The sequence below is a fragment of the Strix aluco genome, chromosome 18, assembly GCF_031877795.1.
Source record: "Strix aluco isolate bStrAlu1 chromosome 18, bStrAlu1.hap1, whole genome shotgun sequence".
NCBI classification, from domain to species: Eukaryota; Metazoa; Chordata; class Aves; order Strigiformes; family Strigidae; genus Strix; species Strix aluco.
Genome location: NC_133948.1, coordinates 4,551,219 through 4,573,400, shown reverse-complemented (window position 1 = coordinate 4,573,400; position 22,182 = coordinate 4,551,219). Strand labels below are relative to the sequence as shown.

Here is a 22,182-nt window from a genome sequence, read left to right as displayed (position 1 = left end):
ATCTTGTGCTTGTGCTGCTGAAAAATCCTTGCAGAGAGAGCGTAGGTTAGACACCCTGAGACACGCCAGTTCTGTGTTTCTTTGGGCTGGATGGCAGAGTGCAGAAATGCCAGCTTTGCCTTTTTCCTTCAAGGGGCAGAAGAGGCTGGTTGCTAGCGGAGAAAGCTGAGCTGAAGATGAGAGTTTGCTTGCAGTGAAGAGAAGGCCCTTTATGGAAAGGGCACTGTATGTAATTGGACTGAGCTGTGTGTCAGCTGTTTCCTGCTTGTATGGCATTTGAGCTGAAGCAGAGATCAAGTCCTGATGACATCGTTCATTGAAGCTTTTGCTGTTGTTGTTTCAAGGGAAGCCTGTATTACTTATTCACGTGGTTTTCAGAAGTTGTCCCACAAGAATATGTTTGAGGGTCATCTTGTTTTTGTTTTTCCTTTTCCAAATGCTTTCCATCTATTAGACATCCTCTTTGTCATTTCTTCAGAAGCAAAAATTTCCAGCATTCTTGGTAGCTTATATTTAAAGGAAAAAAGGTTGAAAATCAACAAAAAGGCTTCTGTTGTACATGCATTTATTTCTTTTTGTATGCAGGGTCTTTCACTGCTTGATTCTAAACGGTTGAATTATTAAACTTGAAAAGCATCTGCTCTTTAGAAAGCATTCACATGTACTGTAAACATGATGGATAAACAGGCAGAGCCTAATCTAATTGACACAGCTCTGTTGATGTTTGTAATATGGGTTTGTGTGAACTCTTATCTTAAAGTAGCGGTTTTTATGATAGTACTGCTGGGGTAGTTGGAGACTGGCCTTCTGGAGTCAGCTCCCTCCTGCAGGATTGAGCATGCTGTGTGGAGCTGGGTTTCCCTGGGCTGCCTCCCTGGCCCACGGGTGGAGGTAAGAGGCTGGTCTGGGCTCACCCTTTGAAAAATCAAAGCTCCCCAGCCCAGGGATGTTTGCACAAGTGCTTTTTTGGATGCCTCGCTGTTCCCGAAGGACTGCAGCCACCCATAACCTTCAGGGAGGCTTCAGTTCACTGGGGCTGGAAGTGCACCAGCACTAACCTGCGCACGGTTAGCACTTAGAGCTGTCTCTTCAGAGCTGTGCTGTGGCACCTGTGACGCAGGAGAGGTGTGTGATGCCCGTGGCAGTTCTCTGTGGACCAGGGGCTCGGTGGTTACCCTCCCAGCTGCAGGGAAGGCTCTGCCTGCTGCACGTGTGTGCCTGCCCTGCCGCAGCCCTCCTGGGACCTGGGACAGCTTTGCATTGGCTTCTGGGGTGGCTCTGCTTGGGCGGGAGCTCGGAGGCTGAGGTGCTGCGGTGTGCTGGGGGGAGGAAGGATTATTAATGGACTGTACTATTCGGGTGCGTTAGGTTTGACCATATTGTCTTTATCTCTGTACCGACTTCTAGACCTTTTCCTGGTAGGGAGGCAGAGAGGGACTGATTGATTTGCACTGAGGCGTTCCTGAATCCAGGGCTGGATTTCCTGTATGCTTCCTCCTCAGTGCCTCTGAGCCTCATTTTTTAAGCTTACGGGTGTGCAGAATAAGCAGCTCTGTCAGCAGCTGCCTGGGCAGAGTGGGAGGCCTGTGCAGTCCTACCTACAGTATCTGAACCTCTTCTTTGAGTGACTTTTTCCCCCATCCTTCCACCCCACCCCACTGTGAGTAACTGTGGGTGCGCAGAACTGATGGTGGTTGGGAGGCCAAACTGGGGTTGAAAACTTTCCCACATGAAACGCGCTGGCAGTGCCAGCAGAGATGAGGGCGAGAGGAGACAGCTCTGCTGTGCCAAAGCACTCTTTCATCTCTTTTCAGCTCTCCCCGTGAGGGGTCCTGGCTCACAGCACATAGATGCCTTGTGCAGATGTCTTGGCTGGGAAAGAAGTGGCCCCTTTTCCCTCCCAAGCAGAGCAGAGAGATATAAGAAAGCTATTGATTTGCTTGTAGCCAAAGTGAGCTGAGCCAGGCTCTGCAGTGCTTTATTGAGCTTGGATTAAGGCTTTGTTACTCACTGAAATTAAAAAAAAAAAAAAAAGTAAAGAAAAAAAGTTGAAAGTAGAGGGTTTTTTCTGTGTTGGTAAGCAAATTGCTAGCTGGGTGTTGTTTACCTGCTGGTTATTTCCCAAGCAAATGAGAGGCAGGGACAGACGCTGAATAAAGGCTGTGCTTTTTCATCCCGCTCAAGAGGGGAGCTGCCAGGCTCGGGTCTGGGCTGCCGAGCCCTGGGTGGGCTGGCAGTGGGCAGCCAGAGCTGTCTCATCGCACGGGGTGGCACATGTTCGGTGAGTTGGTGGCACGAGTCCAGCTGTTAATGGGCAGGTGCCTCTCCTGCTGGTGGGAATCGCAGTGGGCTTGGTGGTGGCAGTGAGAAAGATGCCAAGGAGTGGCTGGGGTGGGAAGCTGAACTTTTTTGCAGCCCTTCCTGTCGGTCGCTTGCCCCTCAGTGGTATGCAGGAGATCTGCCCGTCTGATCTTCACCGCTCTACTTCTGCTGGAAGAAAAACAGAGTAAGTGGTCTTCAAGGCTCTTAATCTGGTCTTTTTATTGAGCACTAAATTCAGCCTTGAAGGCTTTTCCCTCTGCCAAGCAGGTATTTTTGAGGAAGAACGAATTTTAGGAACAGCATAATTTATTTCCGTGGTGCTCGCCTGGAAAAGTTGTCAATCTCAGCTTTGCATTCCCTTTGCTGTGGTTGCGAAATGGTGCTTCGGTGCCACGCTCCTGGCACTGCCCGTGTCGGCGCAGGCAGGTTGGTTGACGCAGGGAGCGATGGCTGCGGCGGGTGCCAGCGTGGATGAAGAGCTCTCTGGATCGCGTTCAGTGTGGGGAGGTTGGCCAGAGGACTGCAGCAGCCAGCTCTGCAAATAGGATGAATTGGCATTGAGACCCTGCTGTCTGAATCTGTTAAATTTTAACTTTAATTGTGTGGTGGGGTGTAAGCGCTGGATCATACCGAATACTTCTGTTGATCTAAAGGCTGGAAACTCTGTTTGGCGCACATGGTGCAGCTGGTTTTGCTTTACTTGATGGAGCCGAGAGGTTGGTGCCTACTGCTTGTCTGAATTGCCCTGGTGAATTCACGTTGTCTTGTTTTATTTTGAGGAAATAGTGTTGCTTTGTGATACCACGTGAACTTCAGCTGAAATGTTCTCTGCTTGGTGCCTGTGCGATGGCTGGTGTCACCGCATCCTCGCTTTGCTCACGTGTGATGGAAGAAATGCTCCTTAGACTTGGGAGGGGAAAGGGGCTTTTCTGGGTGTTTTCAGTTGCTAGAGCACCATAGCGATCTTTAATCTTAAGGTGCAAATTGTCATTGCAGCATTTTCCCTGGGAAAAGCAGCCTTGAGAGGAAATGGAGCTATAAATGAGCCTGGCTGGGCTTCTGGCTGAGTGTTCTGAGTGAGTTTGTGCTCTCCCTTTTGGCTACAGGCCAGGCTTTCAAAGGCAGCTTGGCAGAGCTGTGCTGCGTGCTCAGGTACCCCCTAACCCTCGCCTGCTGATGTACTGATAAGCAAGTGCGTGCTCGCCGTGTTGTGGCTGATCACGTGCGTGCTGAACCCTGCTTGCGAGTGGCGTGCTTTTATGGATGTGTGTGCTGGCATTATGCAGTTTACCCACAGACTTTGAGAATCTTAACCTTGTAATTTTAGCAGCTGGCTCAGTGCTGCTTCTGAGCAGATAGGCTGGTTAAAATAAATAAATAAAAATACAGGCCTGTTTCCTGTGCATGTCAATATTGGAATAATTTTAAATGGTGTGTTTTCCCCTGGTCACTGACCTATGGTTTATTCCATTATCGACTGCTGGGTTACTGGCTCTCTGTATTCTGTGGTTAAGTGAACTGTAAGGCTGAAATCATTTGGCTGGGGTGGTGTTGCTGGGCAGGAACCCGGCTCTGGCTGACTCAGATTGGGGTGAAAGTGTACCCTCTGGCAACTCAAATACTCATTTATCTCCACCTCCCCCCCCCCCCCAATAAACGGGTTAAACAACATAGTGGAGTATTGATCCTGCTTTCATCTGGCAGCCCCAGGCTGTAGCAGTTACCTTTGTGCCGCATTCCTGCTGCTTTCCCAACAGTGCTGTATGTTTTCTCTAGAGCTCCCTCCCTCCCCTTGGTGACCTTCTCCTGGTTGGGCTGTGATGGGCTTTGCTGCTGGCCACCATCTCTGCTGTGAAGCACATACAGCACCAGCGTGGGGGACAGCTTGGCAGCAGCGCCTGTGGGTAAAAGCTTGCTCAGTTGGTTTGATGCAGTGAACACCGTAAAGTTGAGTTTTGTGGCTTGGTAGTGTGCTTCTGTTCCTCAGGCTCTCTTCTAGGAGCTGTTGGCCTTCGGTGGGGAAGTTGGTCCTAAAATAGCCACGCTCTGTTCTCTCAGGGCTGTTACAGGTAGGCTGAGGGCTGGTTGAAGACCGTGCAAACCACCTTTTGTCTTTATTGGCGTTTGAATTAGTGCCACAGTTACTGGTACATGTTCAGTGATTGCCTCCATGTTCTTCTGGTCTTGTGGCAAGGGTGGACCTCTACTGAGGCAGTGACTTGTTTAAAACTCTGATGAAGACTCCTGGAGTGGCCACTATTGCTGCTTTTAGCAAGGTACTTCTGAGAAGTACCCAAGACTTCTGACTCTTGCTGGCATCCAAGTTGCTGGTGGGTGATTCGAGTACAGCTTGATCCCAGACCGCAGACTGTTCTAAGCTGTGCTGCCTGCTTTGTGTAAAGACTCTGCAAACAGGGGTGAAGAGGAATGATACACTTGGAAGCGAGTCTGTTAAGCTGTGCTAACACCCAGTAAACCATCATCCCTTTCCGTACCAACAGCCTGGGGCACATTATGCAGTGCTGAGGGTCTCTAGCCTCTGCAGAGTCTCTATGCTGAGTTGCACACTGAAAGGCATGTTTTATTTACAAGGGAGGAGGGCGGTTCACTATTATTTTCCCTTTAAGTGTGAGCACTTCTAGTGAGCTTGCACGTCCTGCCTGAGACTGCCTTAGGCTCTGTGGGGTTTTTTTGCTGCTGTAGAAAAGTAGCTTTAACACATAAACACTCAAAAATGCTGTTCTGTATGATCCATTCATATTTCAGGTCTAATGAGGACTTGATCTTTGCTAGTGACTGATTTGCCTGTCTTGCTTGTGGGCTATGGGGGTGTTAAAAAGGCCTTTTTGTGTGCTGCTGCTCAGCTTCCCAACCAGATGCATCCATCATCTTCAAAAGAAGTGGGGGAGAAAGATGGCTCATACTTTCTTTTTTTTTTGAACCACCGATATTTGGCATCCAAATAAACAGGTGTTCTGGCATGGGAGCAGAGGAGTACTTGTCTCTCAGAGCTCCTGTCTCTTATGTCATGTGAGGATTTTCAGGAGTTTCTATCAAAGTGCTGCGTTTAGTAATGATGATTTTTTTTTTTTTTTTCTGCTAGGGGATTGGTGAGTAACCAGGTTCCTAGTGTCAGGGTAGGCTGGTGCAAGAGGTAAATGTCTCTGGAGTGCAGCCCAAAAATCGCCTTGGATAGAATTAAACTCTGAAAGTAAATAACGCAGCTGCTCTGCGAACCTCCGGCCTTACGAGGCAAATATTTGGGACTCTGTCAGTCCCAGTGCTGTGTGCTGTGTTCAAACAAGGTCGTGTCTGCTGTTACTGGTGGACAGATGCTGGGAATAACCCTTGAACCTCTGAGGAACCTGAGTCTGAAAAGTTTTATAGATGGGGAATTTTGACACTTTGGCACACAAGATGAAATGCATGTCAACATCAGCCAACATTTTGAATGCAGATCTCCCCACAACTTGGTGTCTTACCTCAAGGGTTTGACCGCCAAGTCTGTCCTTGTTGATTGCTTGGTGTGGAGAAATCCAGTATGGATGGTAGGGAGAAAGCCTTCTAATGTCAGTCCCCTCTTGCGTGAGCCCTGCCAGGGTGTGTGCAGAAGACAGGCTGGTCCTCGGGAAGACCAAGACAGCAAACTGCCGGTCAGTCTTAACTTTGTTCCTTGGCTTCCAGGCAGTGTTGATCCCAAGAATAAGGCAAACACTGCGGTGGCCTTATCCAGGGACCTCGCTGACGTCAACGTGTGCCTGTCCATTAACCTCACTGGACTTTTGGTCAGGTTTCTTTGAAGACTGGGCATTGAAAGCGAAGAGCCGGAAGGCTAACCGGGGTCACTCCCGTCTTTGCTGGGGTAAGTCAAGCAAAGACAAGGGGCAGGCTGTGTGAGTCGAGCCTTTGAAGGCAGAGGGGTTTTTCGTGGCCCTCTGTCTTGAGCTTCTTATGCCAAACATCTCTTACAGAGCTGCTGATGGGCTTCTTGACATGCCTCTCCCTTTAAATGTTTGTTTATGTGCGTGTCCCCAGGGCACTTTGAAAGTCTCTGGGGGTGCCTAAAAGGATTGAGGCACCCAAGTGTCTGCGCACAGGGTCAGTGCAGCACGCTTGGTTTTATTTTGTCCTTAAATAAAAGCAGCTTCTGAGCAGATGGAAACATTAGCATGAGAGCTGTGTGCCTTTGTGTTTTAATTCTGTCTCCCTCAGCAGCTAGAGAGACACATTATGAAGTCCTTGCTTTAAAAGGACCTTGATCGGCAGCCTAGCTAGGGCAGGGCTGGAGAGGCCTCATGCCACTTTTTGGTGCTTTGTGTTGTGGAGAGCTGCATCCTTCAGGGGTTGCCTGTGAAATTTATTGCAACTCTTGTGACATAGAAAAATCCAGATGCAAGCCTAGGTTTGTAAGTTGTAAGTGAATGACATTAGCTGGCCAGGAAATGCTTCTTGGCTTTGGAGCTCTACATAGCAAACAAAGAAACAGAAATAACAAACATTGGGTTTACTTAAGAGTAATGTGAATTTGCTTTTAATTGTAAGTCACAGGATAACAGTAACTTTCACCTAGTGTGACCTTACGGACCACGGCATCTCCCTCATTTGGTGCCTACAGTGCACACCAGTGGATGTCTGCTCCTCAAGTTGTCTACTGTGTTCGTCATGTTGACATCTGAAGTGTCTTGGTACCTTACTGCTCTGTTCCTCCCCAATGCACGTGCTGCTTCCTCAAGACATTTTGGCACCAAGGAGAAGGCAGAAGTAGCATTTAAAACATGCAGGATTCCAGATGTGAGCATGCCTCAAACACTGCCGGTGGAGGACAGAGGCATAATCCATGCAGGTGTTTACATTATGGTGTGGCCACATGGTATGTGTGGATAAATACATCCCAGATGAAGTTGATGGTTTTTATAAGTTAGTTTCCTCTCTTCTTCTTAAACTGTAACTTGAAATCCATGCTCTAGGGAGCATGCAACTGTATACCTGTTAGCTGCATTCCCTGCTGTGGTGTCAACTTGACGGCTGGAGCTTCACATTCTTAAATGTCAGCGATTAGGTGTTAGAAGTTCCCCTCTTCCTGCTGGAGGAGGCTGGAAGAGGCCCATGAGAATTGTTTGCCGTAGGAAATGAGAATTGCCAAGATCCTCTCTTTCTGTGGGTCTACGTGATCCCTTCACCTTTATGAAGGATGGAATAATCCTGGTATTGCAACTTCAGCCTCATCCCTGGCCAGATAGCAAAGCCTGGTCCTTCTTCTGATACAACAATTAGCATCTGTTGCCATTCTCTATGAAGACAGGCCAGCACAGATGGCTTTGCTGTGAGACTGCGTCTCCTTCTCTGTTGATGGGAACTCTAGCACTTGCATTTCCCCTAACGCTATGCAAGTCATTTTGTGACTTTTATTCACAAGGAACAGGCAAATGGTTCATATTACACTTGGGGGAGGTTGCATGCTAATGAAACCAAGAATTAAATTTTCTTTTCCTTGGTGTGAGGTTTGATTTTGAGCATCTTGAACACAAGATCAGCGTGGAGTTGTGAGGTAGACAAAGTTTCATTTTTACGAGAGCTAGCTGGAAAACTCATCACTTCTGCTGATGCTGGTTCTCCTTGAAGACTTTGTAGTGAGTGTGGCTATTACTGCTGTTGACTACATGTTGGCTTCGTGACAGAGTTGTTAATCTTTATGGCAGTGATTTCAGTCGTTTTGTTTACCAGGTAACCTCAAAATAAAAGACACTACCAGTGGATCTGTGTCTTTTCCATTAATGTAGCAGATTCCAAAGTGCCAAGTGGGGAACAATCTGTTCATAACAGTGCTCTGCTAAACTTCTGATGCTTCAGACAAGCCCTGTGTGTTGGTCGGAGCAAATTACATTGAACTCCTGAGCTCTTAAATAATTTTGGGATCTGGAGTTAATTTGGAGTGTGAAAAAACGGGATGTCACAACACCGTCTCCAAGATACTGCATGAGGCAATGACGTTCGTTCCAGGGTGTGCAAGCAGCTCTCGTGCGTGGTGGGGAGCAGCACCTCAGTGTTAGCAGGGCTGTTGCACAAGGGATGGAAGGGTGCCCTGGGGTGTTTGGGTTTTGAGCTGCTGTCCAGCTTTTTATTCTATTTTTTTTAATTGGATGCTCAGAATACTCAGAGCGGTTTGATTTAAGGAAGAAATGTTGAACTGAAGGAATTAAAACACAACAGAGGATTACCTAATTTCAGGCTAGTGTCTCTTACCATTTCACGATCTCTTACTCCAGTCAGTCAGGGCTCTTATCTATATATATAAAAAATATATATATATGTATGAATTTTCTGAGACCTTTCTGTCTAAGGCTGAGGTATCTTCCTACATACTGCAGGCTATTTCAGGGATCTGTTTGAGGTGCTTTTTCTTCTTTTTCCATTTTTCAGCCATGGTGCTGCATCCCTTCTGATCAGGCAGGGAACTGAGACTTCTGACTCAGTCCTCCAAGGAGACTCCTAAGTTAACTGGGTAAATTCTGCTTCATATGAGTAGCTGGAGAGGACAGGCAGAGCTGGCAGACTGGGAGGGATATGGCTGCCTGAAGCGGTAGGAAGGAGGATGCATGCACTGTCCAGTGAGGCTTTGGGGAGCTGGATCCTCTGTTTCTGGGTTTGATTTGGTGTGAAAGGCTCAGCTTCAGGCTGCCGACCTCCCTGGCCCTGAAAGTGTTGCAAGAACAGTTGCTTGTGTGAGACCTTTTTTGATTTCTGTCCTGACCTGGTATGTCATGCACTGGAAACAGTGGTTTTATATGGCCGCTGTTGGTTGATGAGTGAAGTGCTCTGATATATATCCCCCAAACCCCATAGAGTATTATTTTTGGGTATTTCTCAGGTGAAAGAGAAGTATCTGGCAACTGTGTAGGAGGCTGCTGGTCTCCACAAGCATTAACAATGATAAATCTAGGGGTTTGGGGTGGTGTGGTTTTTTTGGTCCTTTTTTCCTCCTTGAGCTTCTCTGGACTTCTCTGCATGCAGGTAGAAAAATGGAGGCATAAACCTAAGACATGGTAAATGTCTCCATCCCAGGGGAGGTGCTCATTGTCAGGGGAGTGTGGGCTTGGGGCTGCAGCATTCCCAAATGCACCCTCCAGTGTGTTTCCCACTGAGGTGGGCCCAGAGCAGTTATCTGAAACAGTAGTAACGTAAATTGAATGAACAGTCCGGTTAAATAAGTAATGAAGTTAGCAGGGTGCCTAATTAAATTAAATTCAAAATTATGTATGGATGATGCCTTTCTAATAATTGCTGTAGGTTTGTCACTGAGGTACTCCACACTGCCCTCTTGGAGGAAGCTTCCCCTTTCTCAGATGAATGTGTTGGTACCACAGAGGGATGCATTTTGCACTTCAGTTTGGCTCCTTCCTGATGCTCTTGTGACCGTTGCAGTGTTGCTCTTCTTTATTTTAGTGAGATGTATGGAGGGAGTTTGGGTGATTTCAGTCTCTGCAGCTTATATGGTGTTTCTTTTTTTCCCTTCCTGCAAAGGGTTTCTGCTTTGCTCCTGTCCTCTTAGACCTCTGGCTGGCAATTACTGACTTTTGAGGTAATGTGTCCCTAATAGAAGGATCAGAGGAAGAATTATCATTGTCATAACCATCTTTTCACCTCCTTTTGAGGAGGACAGGTCTATTAAAGGACCTGTACTCTAGCAAAACTGGTCCTGCCCCCTCAGGAGATGAATGCTGGCTTTTCTGAAGGCAAGAGTAGATGTGGAGGAAGGAGGGAGCCTAACTGACCAGAGGTCTGTTGCTGGTTTGTTAATCCCCTCCATTTCCCCCCCTCGCGCCCCCCCCCCCCCCCCCCCTCCCCAGCTTCATTTTGCACCAGGGCTTACATATGAAGTCCCAAACAGTGTATTCAATGTAGTATTCAAGCTTGTCTGATACAGGAGCAAGGCTCTTGGGGACCCACAGCTAGCAGCACGTTTTGGGCGGGGAGACTTCTGCATGAATCAACATGTGCCTCGCAGAGAGATGCCTGGGACAGCAGCTACGGTGATGAATTACGGAAGATCTTTGTCACATTTGGGACAAAGTCTGATTCTTCCTTGTTGATGGTCTCCAGGAATGGCAAATGCTTTGCAGTAAGTTTCCCTGTGCTGCTTCGTCAGAGAATCCGAAGGTCCTTAGAAAACTTTTAATTATTCCTTGATTGGCCTTGGCACCTTCATGCCCACTGCCCTTGCGCCTGAGTGGCAAGATTGGTGAACCTTGTTACCCCCCTGTCTCCTGGAGTGGAAATGTGGAAGTAGAAGGATCTTGGCTGGAGCCATTATGAAGCCAGAGGAGTTTAGAAAACCACAGGGTCTTAGTGACAGATAGAACTAAGTGACTTGCATGGGTGCAGTGACCTGAGCAGGGCTCTGCACATTTCATGCGCAGTTGCTTTAAAGAGATGCTGATCATTTTCAGCATGACCTGCTAATTATTAGAGCAGATGAAAGCCTTTTTTTCCCCTCTTTTTCTTTTTAAATCCTCCTCCCCCTGCATGTTCTCTTCTTCTCCCTGCTCTTTCCCCAAGTCCTTATCTAAGCTGATCAACATGACACAAACAGCCAAAAAAGCAGTATTCTTACAGCAGCTATTAACTAGAAAGGAGACAGCAGGCGTCTGGAGCCCCTCAGGAGGGGCTTGCCTGGTATAACCCATTGCTTTTAACAGCCAGAGTGAGAGCTGCAGAGTCAAAAAAGGTTTAAGCTCCTTTCTTCTGAGGTCATAATATGCAGTGACCTGTATCCTATGATGTAGATATTTAAGAAGACTTAAGTGTGGAATTTCAGTAGTGATGAGGAGCTTCCCAGATATAAGTCCCTGATTAAAAATAAACAAATATCAATATCTATATACCTTTTGGTGGTAAGTTTTCAAAAGTTCAAGATGTGTGGCTGGGTCCTTCAGGGAGAGTCTTCCCACCCCAGTTGGCCATTTAATGTTGATACAGTGTCCCTCAGCAGCAGAAGACACAGCTAGGGGAGCGTAATGTTAATTTGGTGCAGAAGCAGTTTCTGTGAGTGCATCAAGCTGGACACATGGGGTTTTCTCCCATATTTCAGGATTTCTTATCTAGAGACATGGGATGGATTTTTTTTGGTGTCCTCTGCTCTGTTTTAGATGAATACTTAAAAGTTGTGCTTGTGGTGGTAACGGAATAGGCTGAGACAGAGAATGAACTCGTCTGAAGAATTTCAGCTGCGGTGGTATGTTGGAAGGAAGCTGAGCAAATGGACACGATGTTTAAATAGTGTGTCCTGAATTGCTTTCATTTGGTTCTTATTTTGTAAGCCATTGGCTGGGTTTTCTGTCCTTTCAGAAATCAGCAGCTTCTTATGAAATATGGAGCTGTTTAAAAACAGACAGCAGCTGCTCCATCCTTGCGTCAGCAAGGACTCGGCAGAAGGAAGGGGAATGGTAGACGGTTGTTTAGCTGTGATATTCTTCCCTTCATTGCTGTTGTCATATTGTGTTAACAGAAGGTCTGATCAAATATACACCAGGAAAGTAAGACTTAATGTTTCTTTGTTCTCCTGGAATGGTGCTGGGGCGGGGGGGGGGTGGGGGGAGAATGTTTGAATGAGACTTTTATTTATGTGGTTCAGATAGCTTGGCGTTGCCTGTCGGTAGATATGTTGTTCTGCTCTTATTTCTTAGTCTGTTAGTCGTATTTTTAGCTGGGAAAAGTCTTTACTTGCTTGTTTGTACAAAGCTTCTGCTATGTGATATGGAAACCTCTGGGGGGGTAAATATTTAGTGGGGAAAGTATGCTCTGTTCACACTGACTTCCTAACTTGTTTTAAACTCTTTTTTAAAAAATCTCAGCCAGATTATTTAAAAAATAAAATGAAAAATGAGGAACATCATTGCACAAGAACTGGAAAGAACCCAAATAGTTTGCTTACTGTTAAAATTGCGACATGACTGGAAACATTTGGTAAAGAAAAATTAATTGCCTGGTATATTTGTGGTTTCCTGTTGAATCTCAATTTCTAGAGGAGGTTGAAAAACCCGTGGATGTTTCCTCAGATTACTAGATAGCATTGTACCTTGTGTGCATGATGAAAGACCTTCAGCAAAGTGTGCCAAATATCCATGGCTTGCTATAAAAAGTCCCTCCCATCTGGAACATGACTGTTTTCTCCTTTTTAGTAGGATGGTTTGAGCAGAGATAAACATGCGATGAAATTCAGCCTAGTCCAGTCCTACTTCACTGAAAGAAGTCTAAGTCTAGGAACTGTCTAGAAGTGTCCTACCTATTCTCAAGTTAGTGATAGGGACAGGGTTTCTGAGCAGTTTTTTATGTCTTCATCCTTTTGGTAATGATCTGCCAGCATGGACTTCCTTCCAATCTGAGAGTCACCTGAAGAAGGATGCTTCTGTGATTGTTAGCCCACAGGTAGACTTTTTAATGAGCTTTGAAGCCATAGGCAGAGCTGGCTTGTAAGGGAGGAGAGGGTCAAGCAGTCATTCAGCAGAGGAAGGGCTTGAACATGGTTAAAGATCTGCTCTGGCCCATCTTGCATCACACTTGAATAACGATCCTGTGCCTGTTGAGTTGCAAAGCCAGAGCTTGAAAGAATTGATGGTAGAAATACCAGGGCTGCCTGGAGTCCCCCTTCAGGTGTCCAGGGACATGAGGGAGCTGATCTGGTATCATCCTGGGAACTGGAGCCACGGCTCAAGAGCGGAAAATTTGCCAAGATACCTGCAGACCTGCTGGTGTGACTGCTTCTGTGTCATGCTGTACATGGCAGGACCCTGGTGCTGGCTGCTGCTGCCCTTTGAGAGGCAGCACTGTGGCCAGTTGCAAAGCCACGTCTGTGTGAAGTTGGAGCTTCTTTTGAGGAGCACCTGGTTGTGTACAGGGTCATGCATAGGAGGGGCTGGTTGGTCAGGGAGGGTGATGAATGCTGCAGCAGATTCATGAGGAACATGATGGTTCCCATGTGTGGAGGCTTGGGGAGTGTCTTAGAGCTTCTGGGTGAAACCCTGGGCTGGAGACATCTGGTCAGAGGCCAGGTCAGAGAATCGTAGCTCTCCTTTAGCCCACAGTCCCTGCGTCTGCATCCTCGTTTGGTCATGCAGAAGATGTTTGTGTACACAAAAATATAACTTTTGATGACACAGGGCTTAAGGTTGTGAAATCCCTGAGGGTCCTCTGGGTGTTCCTGTGGGAAGAGAAGAGTTATCCCTCAGATAACTTCCATGGGGAAATAGTTAATCTCATGAAACACCAAAGGTTATTTTCTAAAGCAAAGGCAGGGGCTGTGGGGGGAGCGTGGTTAACCATGTAGACTGGAGACAAGCTAAAACTCATAAAGGAAAAATGTATGTAGGAGTTTATAGCTCTGTATGAGTGTATTAAAGCTTTAATTTGAGATCACTGACTGAGATCAAAATGAGCTGTTGTCAAGCTACACCACTTTCAGGGAGCTGAAAGCAACTTTTTGAGATGGATGTTGGCCCCACAACTGCAGGCACTTGATGTCTGAGAATAGGCACAGTTGCTTAAAATCTACTTCTGGTTGCCCTGGAAAACAATAAAGCGTTGGGTTTTTTGGTGTGATTTGAAACAAGGAAAAATTATTTGAAAAGTAATGCTCATCCAATTCTTTAGCTTTCTGAAAGTCACCCATCCAGTTTTGAATGTGTGTGTTTGCTCTTGGGCTGTTGGGAGTTAAATTTTCCTCTTGACTCAACTGTGGAAACGGTCTTCATTTATCATTTCCCAGTTTAGCTCCTGTATTAAAATTATAACAAGGCTGGGGTTTATTTTTGTCTTGTGTACATTTATCTCCTGTGTATCCTTGTGTCTATTATTAGAGTCCTGCTCCATTGCTAAATGGATTGGCCGAGCTCTTGGGGACAAAATATTGAAGCATATGACTAGTCTGCAGTACCCCTCAGCTGCTCTGCTTTTGCAGTATTCATAGTGACTGGGTTTACCCGGTGTTTGTCATAGCTTGCTTATTTTAAACGCTGAGGATGCAGTGGGCAGAGCCAGCAGATAGGAGATCTTAAATGGCATATCAGTTTGTAAGTGGAAGGAGGGAGGAGGTGGATGTGGAAGGGAAGCTCCAGCTGAAAATAAACAGAAAACTGTGGTGTGTGTGTTTGGGAAGCATCTGAATTGCATGACCAGGGTACAGTCCTCTTCTTGTTTTACTCTTTTGTTTGTTTGTTTTTTTCTTGACAGGATATTTTTGTTTCGGACTACAAATAAGGGAATGTCAAATCCTCTGAAAGAGGACTGGTGTGGTGGTTGGTTGGCTATGGGTTTACCCCTTCCTGAATTAAAAAACAAATTGGAAACTTTTGCTGGGTTTCAGCCTTGTCTCAAAATCCCTGTGACTACCGCTTCTGCCAGTCGGTGGCTGGACACTTGTCCTCAAATCTGTACCTAGCTTTTCGGCTTGCACAAGAGTGATTTGTACTTCTGGTCTCACTCGCCTCCTGTTACCACATCCAGCCTGAGCTAGCTGGTTTTTTTTGGTCGTTCTGGGATTTGCTCTGTTTTGTAACTTAGCTATTGAATATCTTAACCATGTTCTTGCTTTGCTTGCAGGGTCTGTTTGTCCATGTGGCCTTTTACATTTTCTGCAACTCTCTTCCAAGTCTTGGGAAGATATTTAGGGTCCTGTGTGCTGTAATGGTATGCCTTTCAGAGGACTAGTTTTTGATGCTTTTTAAATTTTTTTTTGAAACAGCCTAGGCAGTGCCTTTGGCAAGGACATGGTCCAGAACTCACTGAAACAATTAGACAGAAGACTCTTACTGGTATAGCATGCTTAGGATTAGATTCTGCTTTTATTTTTTTTCTGATTTGTTTCTCTAAAAGATGTGGTGAAGTACTTCTACTGCTCTTCTTTGGGTTCTTCTCCCCCCCCCCTCCAAGCTATCGTTTTACTAGTGCAGATTTTCTCCTTTCACAGCTACTTACCATGTGCCAGTTCTGGGGGTGTGTAACCTCAGTTCTGCTTTGCTGACGTTGGCTCATTAAGTCCATGGGATACACCCTGGTGCAGGACTTCTTGAGGCAGTTGATGGGACGCTGCCTAGTAATGCCAGCTTTTGTACAGATCCTTGAATGAGTAGTCTTTTTTCCACATCCTCCCTTCTTTGTGTTCCTCATCCAGCATCCTTTGGTTCCTACGTACATGCCATGTGCTTCCTTGTTTTGTCTGCGTTAGCAGCATTTTCTGGTGTTGGGGCCTGTTCCTAAAGACGTGGCTTGGCCCATGTGCAGCTTTTTCTCTGCTGCAGGCTCCGCTAGTAGAGGCAGGTATGCCCAGCATGTAATTGTACCTGGGGCTGGGTGTGTTTTTGAAGGCTCTGGCTTGTAGAGCAGGAGGGTGGTTTAGCCCTGGCCATGCAGCTGTGGGCGTAGGAGGCTGGGAGCTGCGTGGCAGGATCAGTAGTGCACAAGACTGAGATGCCTGAAAGTTTTGATACTGTGGCCACAGAATTACTTGGCAGGTGGGGGAGAGTTCATCAAACAAACCTGCTTCCACTAATTGTCAGGCTTTTGTATTTGGTTTTGTGATTTATTTATTTTTTTAATTTTATGAACTTTACAGCATGCATGACTGAACAGTTTAATTAGCTGTGGGAACTGCTGGAGCTAACTTACTAGGATTTTCTGCAAACCTCACTGCCCTTTTCATGTTTTCGGTGCAGCAGAGTTGCTGGTGAGCGAGCAGGCAAGAGTATCTGTGAATGTCATCACCCAGACAGAGATGAAAGTGCTTGTGGCAGTTGACTGATGTGTAGGCTGGCTGCTTGCTGGTGGGAACCGGTCCTTGATCTGCTACCCCTCCCCGGGCAGGCTCCTTGTGGGGACAAGGTACACCTTGGGCAGAGCAGAATCCAGTCATGCACTTGAGCTTGTGCTGGTTGGGGATGTCCACACGCCTTGTGGACCTCCCTCTTTGATCCAGGTCACCTTCTTGCACGCCTCTGTTGTAGGGGACTGCACTGTAGTTTGGTTACCTTTGGGTCTTCTCCTCTTCCACTTGCCATTCCAAAATGTTTCTGTGGCTGTGAAAGTGCTTACAGGAGGAATACCAGCAGTGTCGTTAAAGCTATACGGGCTTTATGGAAACGTGGAGGTTTGTCATGGTCTGCTAGCACGTGTTCAGAGGCTGCTGTGAACAGCTGATATTCCCAGAGACTGGGATTGAAATCCTGCTCCCCGTGCAGTGGATGCAGGCTCCCCTTGATTTTGTAGAGGCTGGTGTTCAGCTCACATTCTTCTCCTGGTCCCGTCAGAAAAATTGTTATGACTAGATTCCTTGCCGTGACTGAACGTGTGCTTTCCAGACCACGGGAACTACCTGAGTGGTGGTAGAGGAGCTGTAAGTGTCTGCAAACGGCGGCTTCTCCGGAGAGAGCAGGGGAAGTGAAGACCCACCTTGAAATAACGGAGATTGTAACGACAGGGTTCTGGCTTGTGGTTCCAGCTGTATTAGCAATGACCAAAATTGGCTTTCTGATGTATTTTTCTTGTGTTCATGGTGATTTTCTGTGGTCAAATCTGCCTTCTTTCTTGTTTTGTCCCTGTGCATGAATGGATTGTATTTGGAGCTGGCTTCCGTGCTACAGAGTCTGCTTCGTCCTGGCACCCAGCATTGAACACATCCTGGTCTTGCAGTCTGTCCGGAGGCTGTACATGATCGAGTGTACAGTTAATCGGTTTTGAATTGTTAAAGGTCAAGGATATTATTGCAGAAGGCTAATTTAAAGCATCCTGTAAGAGGTGATGTTGGTTATTTTCTTTAAATCCTTAGATTTGGGGTTTGAGAGGAAAAATTATTAAATGATGTCTTAAAGCTGAATAAAGAAGTCAGTATTGAATGTTTTAATGTCTTACAGATGCTGTGGGGTTGCAGGGTTTTATTTTAAATTTAACAATGGGAGTTGGAGTAGCTCCAGTGCTGTAAAGAATAGTCCCTTTAATTAAGGGTTTAAGCTGGAAGAGCATGTGTAGTGTGATGCCATTTTAAAGTTTCAGCGGGGCTTTGTAGTTGTAACTTGTTATTCCCCATCTTGGATCACACATCTGCATGTCTGGGGTCATGGTGGGGATGTTCCTTGCCCGGAGAGGGGAGGTTGGTCTGTGTAAGGATAGCAAGGTTTCTCTATAGATATTTCAACTCTAACTTTATTATCTTCTCTTTCCTGGAGCTCCTGGTGCCCGCTTTGAAGGTGCTGCATTTTTGCAGACATGTGCACGTGGTGCATTATGCCCAGGAGGAAACATCAACTTTGTTTTTCCCAAATAGTTTTTTTTCTTTACAGGTTGGGGACAGGGTAGTTTGTAGCTATGTTCTTAGATGTCATCTTGACAATAGCAAGTTGTGAAGGAGGTTGTGGGGCATGGGACAGGAGACTGGAATCAAATATGGTCTGCTCAGGAAGGTATCCCCGCCACTGAGGTTTCACTGGAGTAGCAGAGTAGGAAATGTAGCTGTGTGTCTGTGGCATTCAGCAGGGCTGGGCTAGATCCCATCCCTACGCAGGTTCCTAGATTTTAGTTCTCTGTGGCTTGTTTGCCTGTTACAGGGGTGGAATGCAGAAACTTGGCCATTAAAAATAAAGAAAGAAACTATTATTCTCCCCTAGAAAATGCAAGTGTTCCAGGCATGTGTCCCTGAGTTCTCATTTGAAAGAACAGCATTAAGAGATTTAAGGTGACGTGTCAAATTCAGCCCATTCTCAGCTCACAGGACTCAGGTAGATGCTCTGTGCCAGTTCTGGTTTTCTCCTCCATGTGTGGCTCTGCGGTAGCACAACGTGCATTTAATTATCAGCAGCAACAACTGCTACTTTAGGCCATTTCAAACACTTTGCTATAAGAACTAGCATCTGCCAGGGTTTGGTGCATCCTGGTTTGTGCTAAGAAGATTGCTTGACTCTCTTTTGGATAGTTACTGTGAGAATTAGGCTCTTCTGTGGCATTAGGAAGTGCAGCAAAGGCTGAGCAGCTGTGAGCCTGACAGGTACTAAGGAACCTCTGTGGTTTACAGTCAGTGTCTCCTAGTATGTTTATCCCCATAAAATAATTAATAGAACTAGAGCTCCAAGCAATGTTATCACCTTTGCACATTAAAAAAATCATAATCGCGCTCTCCGACTTAATGAGATTTAGAAAGAATTGTTCTTTTTTTTGTTTGCCTTCTGGTTTTCGAGTGTTAAAGACTCCCATGGGTTGTGCATTCAAGCCTTTTCTTGAGATCGGGGGGCAGCGGGCCGCCTGTGTGCGAAGGGCTGGCTGTGGAGAGTCACCAGCCACCAACGCAGAGCAGGAGCCTTCGGGTTTCCCAGAGCTGTTGCCAGACTTGGAGCCGGATTGTGAACACTGGCAACGCTATTTTGAGCGTTGAGAAGGGAGCTAACTGTATTTTTGTGGTGGCCTTGGCTCTGCTATTTTTTAATTTTCTCTTTAATTTCTATTGTTTTCTTTGCTTATTTGCTAACTTGCAAAATTCAGCAAATTGCAGAGGATCTCCCAGCCCTCAGGGTGAGTTTTACTGGGAGCTGCAGTGAGCCAGCACATGGCAGGGCACTCGCTGAGCTCCTGCTCAGAGGTGTAAATGAGGCTGGTGGGGTGGACCTGCTGGCCTTCAGGTGGTCAGGGTCTGTGCCAGGGGTGGAGATAGCGGGGTCATCTTGAGCAGCTTTGTGTGTGTATTAAGGGTAAATATTAACTTCAGAGGATCTTGAGAGCTGCATGTTTGTGTTAGCTGCTCATTTTGGTGGGATTTACTTGAAACTCTGTCACGAGGCTTCTTAACTTCAGCAGTCTTCACTACACTGTTGACTTGAATGATGTCTTGAGTGTCTTCTCTGAGTTCTGCTGCTGGTCCTCAGTCTTGCTGGGGTGTGTTAGTGCTTTTAACTCATTCAGCTGCAGAATAAGCCCAAACTGTGTATGGGCAGGTTGCCCTACACTGCAACAGGGGCACAGGGCATCTCGAGTGCAGGTGGTTCTCCAGGACATCCCTGCAATGCTGTCCTCAAAGGACGGGTGAGTTCTCCCAGAACTTGCAGCGGGAGGGTTTGTAAAGCGTTTTGCTTCCCCGCAGCTCTGCAAATCGTGGACGGAGCCCCACAAGCCTCATCGCTGCTCACATGGGAGGGCAATGACAAAATTGCATGCACAAGTGTTATTTTGCTGTCTGTTTTCTCTCAAGCTGCGCTAGTTGAGAGGAGAACCTTGTGCACAGCTTGCTGGAGCGAATGCAGCAGAGCAAACGTACCTGCTGAGTAACAGACTGAAATAAAAACAGAAAAAAATCAAACATCGTGCTGAGTCTGTGGCAGTTACTGCAGATGCTGCGCTGGTGAGAAGTCAACAAATCCATTAAATGGGAAATGGTCCCTGTGTGCTGTCCCTGGGAAGAGGACCATCCCCTGCACCACCGCCTGTACATCTGGGTGATGCCGGGCAACGGTGCAGGAAGGAAATGGTTAAAGGAGGAGAGGTTGTCGAGTTGGGTTAGCCATCAGATAGCTAATATTTTAGAGGTTTTTCAGAGCTAAGCTATAAAAAGGCCGTAGCAGTATTTCAACTTGCCCATTGTCTGCTGGAAGCCAGCCAGCGTTGCCATGCCGACGAGGAATTATTACTTGCTGCCAGAGCTGGAGGAAAAGCTCATACTTTTGGCTTCAAAACAGGAGGGGTGGACTTATGTAATCCACTGTGTTTATAGGCTGAGACTGGCAGGAGCATTGAGAAATAATTACAGGCTTTCCATTTCATTTCCAGCTTGGTTTTAAGGCTGTGTGGCCTCTCTTTATTTATTTATTTTGAACTTGAGAGGGTGGCTGCTAAAGATGCAGGAGGTCGTGGAGGTGATGCGGGGATGCTGCTAGGTAAGTACCCCCCTCCTTCCCTCCCCGGGCTGGCTGGGCTGCTTTTGTTTTGGTGGCGTTTTGTCTGGAGAGCTAAACTAGGCCACAGCAGAAAGAAGTTGCTTTGAAAAACTGGGACTTGGCCTGGCGACACAGAAACAGTGTTTAGTGCTGGAGGCTGAGAATATACTTTTGCGGTAGCCCGGAGGTGGCCAGCCGTTTGCTGACGGAGGTGAAGTGCGAGGTTTTGAGAGCCCCTGCTGCTTTCTGAGGTGATTTTATCCCTGCAGCCTTCCTTGGTTTGGAGCGTGTATTTTTGGGGGGAGGGCAGCAACAAGGAAAAAGGAGATAAAAAAGTTTTGGTGTTTCTTTACTGAATGTCTTGGTCTCACACGTTGCTCTGTTGGTTGGAGAGGGATTTGTCAGTGTGATCAAAGCAGTTTTGCTGATGTTTCGTGCCTTTGAGAGGTGAATTGCAAAGTTTAGCCTGTAATTAATGTGGGTTTGTTCGTCCGGGGAACAGTCAGCAGATGATGCTGTAATTTGGGTTTGCCTGAAAAGCAGCGCGCGGTGTTTTGACTTCGGTCAAGCCAGTGGGAGTCTGCAGCTGCTGTTTTTGTGCTGGCTGTCGCATAAAGGGAGTTACTGCTGGTAAACTCTGCTCTCAAAACTTTGAGGTTGGCTGGTTTTGCTGGTTTTGCGGGTCGTGGTCCTGTAGCCCTAGGGAGGATGCTTCTGGTGCAGTGGGAATCCCTCGCCCGGGAGAGATCGCGGGATGGGGCTTTTGCTGCTGCTGGAAAGATGCAGCTGAGGAGGGGGATGCTGCGGGCGGGACGCGAGGGCTGGATTGGGGCTGCCTGAGCTGGGGAGAGCTGTGCCTCACTTCATTGTGCTCATTTCTCCTTCAGCAAATGAGAATGTTACGGCTCTGACTTTTCAAATGGCTCTGACACTGGGTGTAAAGCTCCCGAGAGTGGATGAAGTGTTCGGAGCGGGTATGAAGAACGCTTTGATATGTTGCAAACTTGCTGTGGAGGTTACAAAGACATATAGAAGCTGCAGTGTGCTGTGATTTTATTTTTTTTTTCTTCCCTTCATTGCACAGTGCCCTACTAAGGAGTCACATTCTCAGTCCATGCTAATCTGACTTTTTGCCATTGTTGTATGGTGTGTACAGATTAAATATCCCTACTGCTGTGCCAGCCTGCTCTAGGGAGTGGAGTCCAGTGTTAGCTAGCGCGCTTAACTTCAGAGATACTGCACTTTTTAGGGACAGTTACAGTCCCATATGAACATGTTTGGGCCTTAACTTGAGATACAGGGGTACCTCAGTGGAACTGAAGTACATGAGGTGTTGTTGAACTCACACTGCAGAAATAAACTGTTTTTTCCATAGTTTCCCACAGTTACGGGCAAAAACTTGGGAGAGTGGTGGCATGCTTTGAGTCAGGAAACATCCCTTGAAACAGCAGGCTTGACTGGCATTATCAGAGACACATGGGTGTGTTATACAAAATAATTCAATAATTTAATGATCCATAATACTGCACTAACTCCTACCACAGATGCTGTTGGACTCAACGCGAGTTAGATTTGTTACTGCAAGGGTTTTTTTTTTTTTCCTTCCTCTGGGATTCATGCCAAGATGAACTGTATGTTCTGTTCTTAAGAGCTATGAGTAATGTATGTGTGAATCTATAACATAAGTAATACGAGTATATAAAATGTGTGAGTATGCAGGATTCGTGTATCCTGCATCTACAGAGTGCCGCACACATGCTATATGTGTGTTCAGAAATAGGGTGCGATACATGTCTGGGCAAAATTAATGACATGGCTTGCAGTTACTGCTCACTGCAGAGCCCTGTGTGATGGCCTGAGCCCAGAGAGCTGAACCGAAATCCCAGTTGCCAGCCATGGTTTGACTATTAATTGCCCTTCTGGAGCAGTTACAAATTAGAGTTGGAAGTCACTCCCT

General features: G+C 46.6%; 1 protein-coding gene across 10 annotated transcripts in view; it reads left to right on the top strand.

The window, feature by feature from the left end:
- NCOR2 (nuclear receptor corepressor 2) overlaps positions 1 to 22,182 on the top strand; it is a 257,067-nt gene that overhangs the window by 31,839 nt on the left and 203,046 nt on the right. The window lies entirely within an intron of this gene.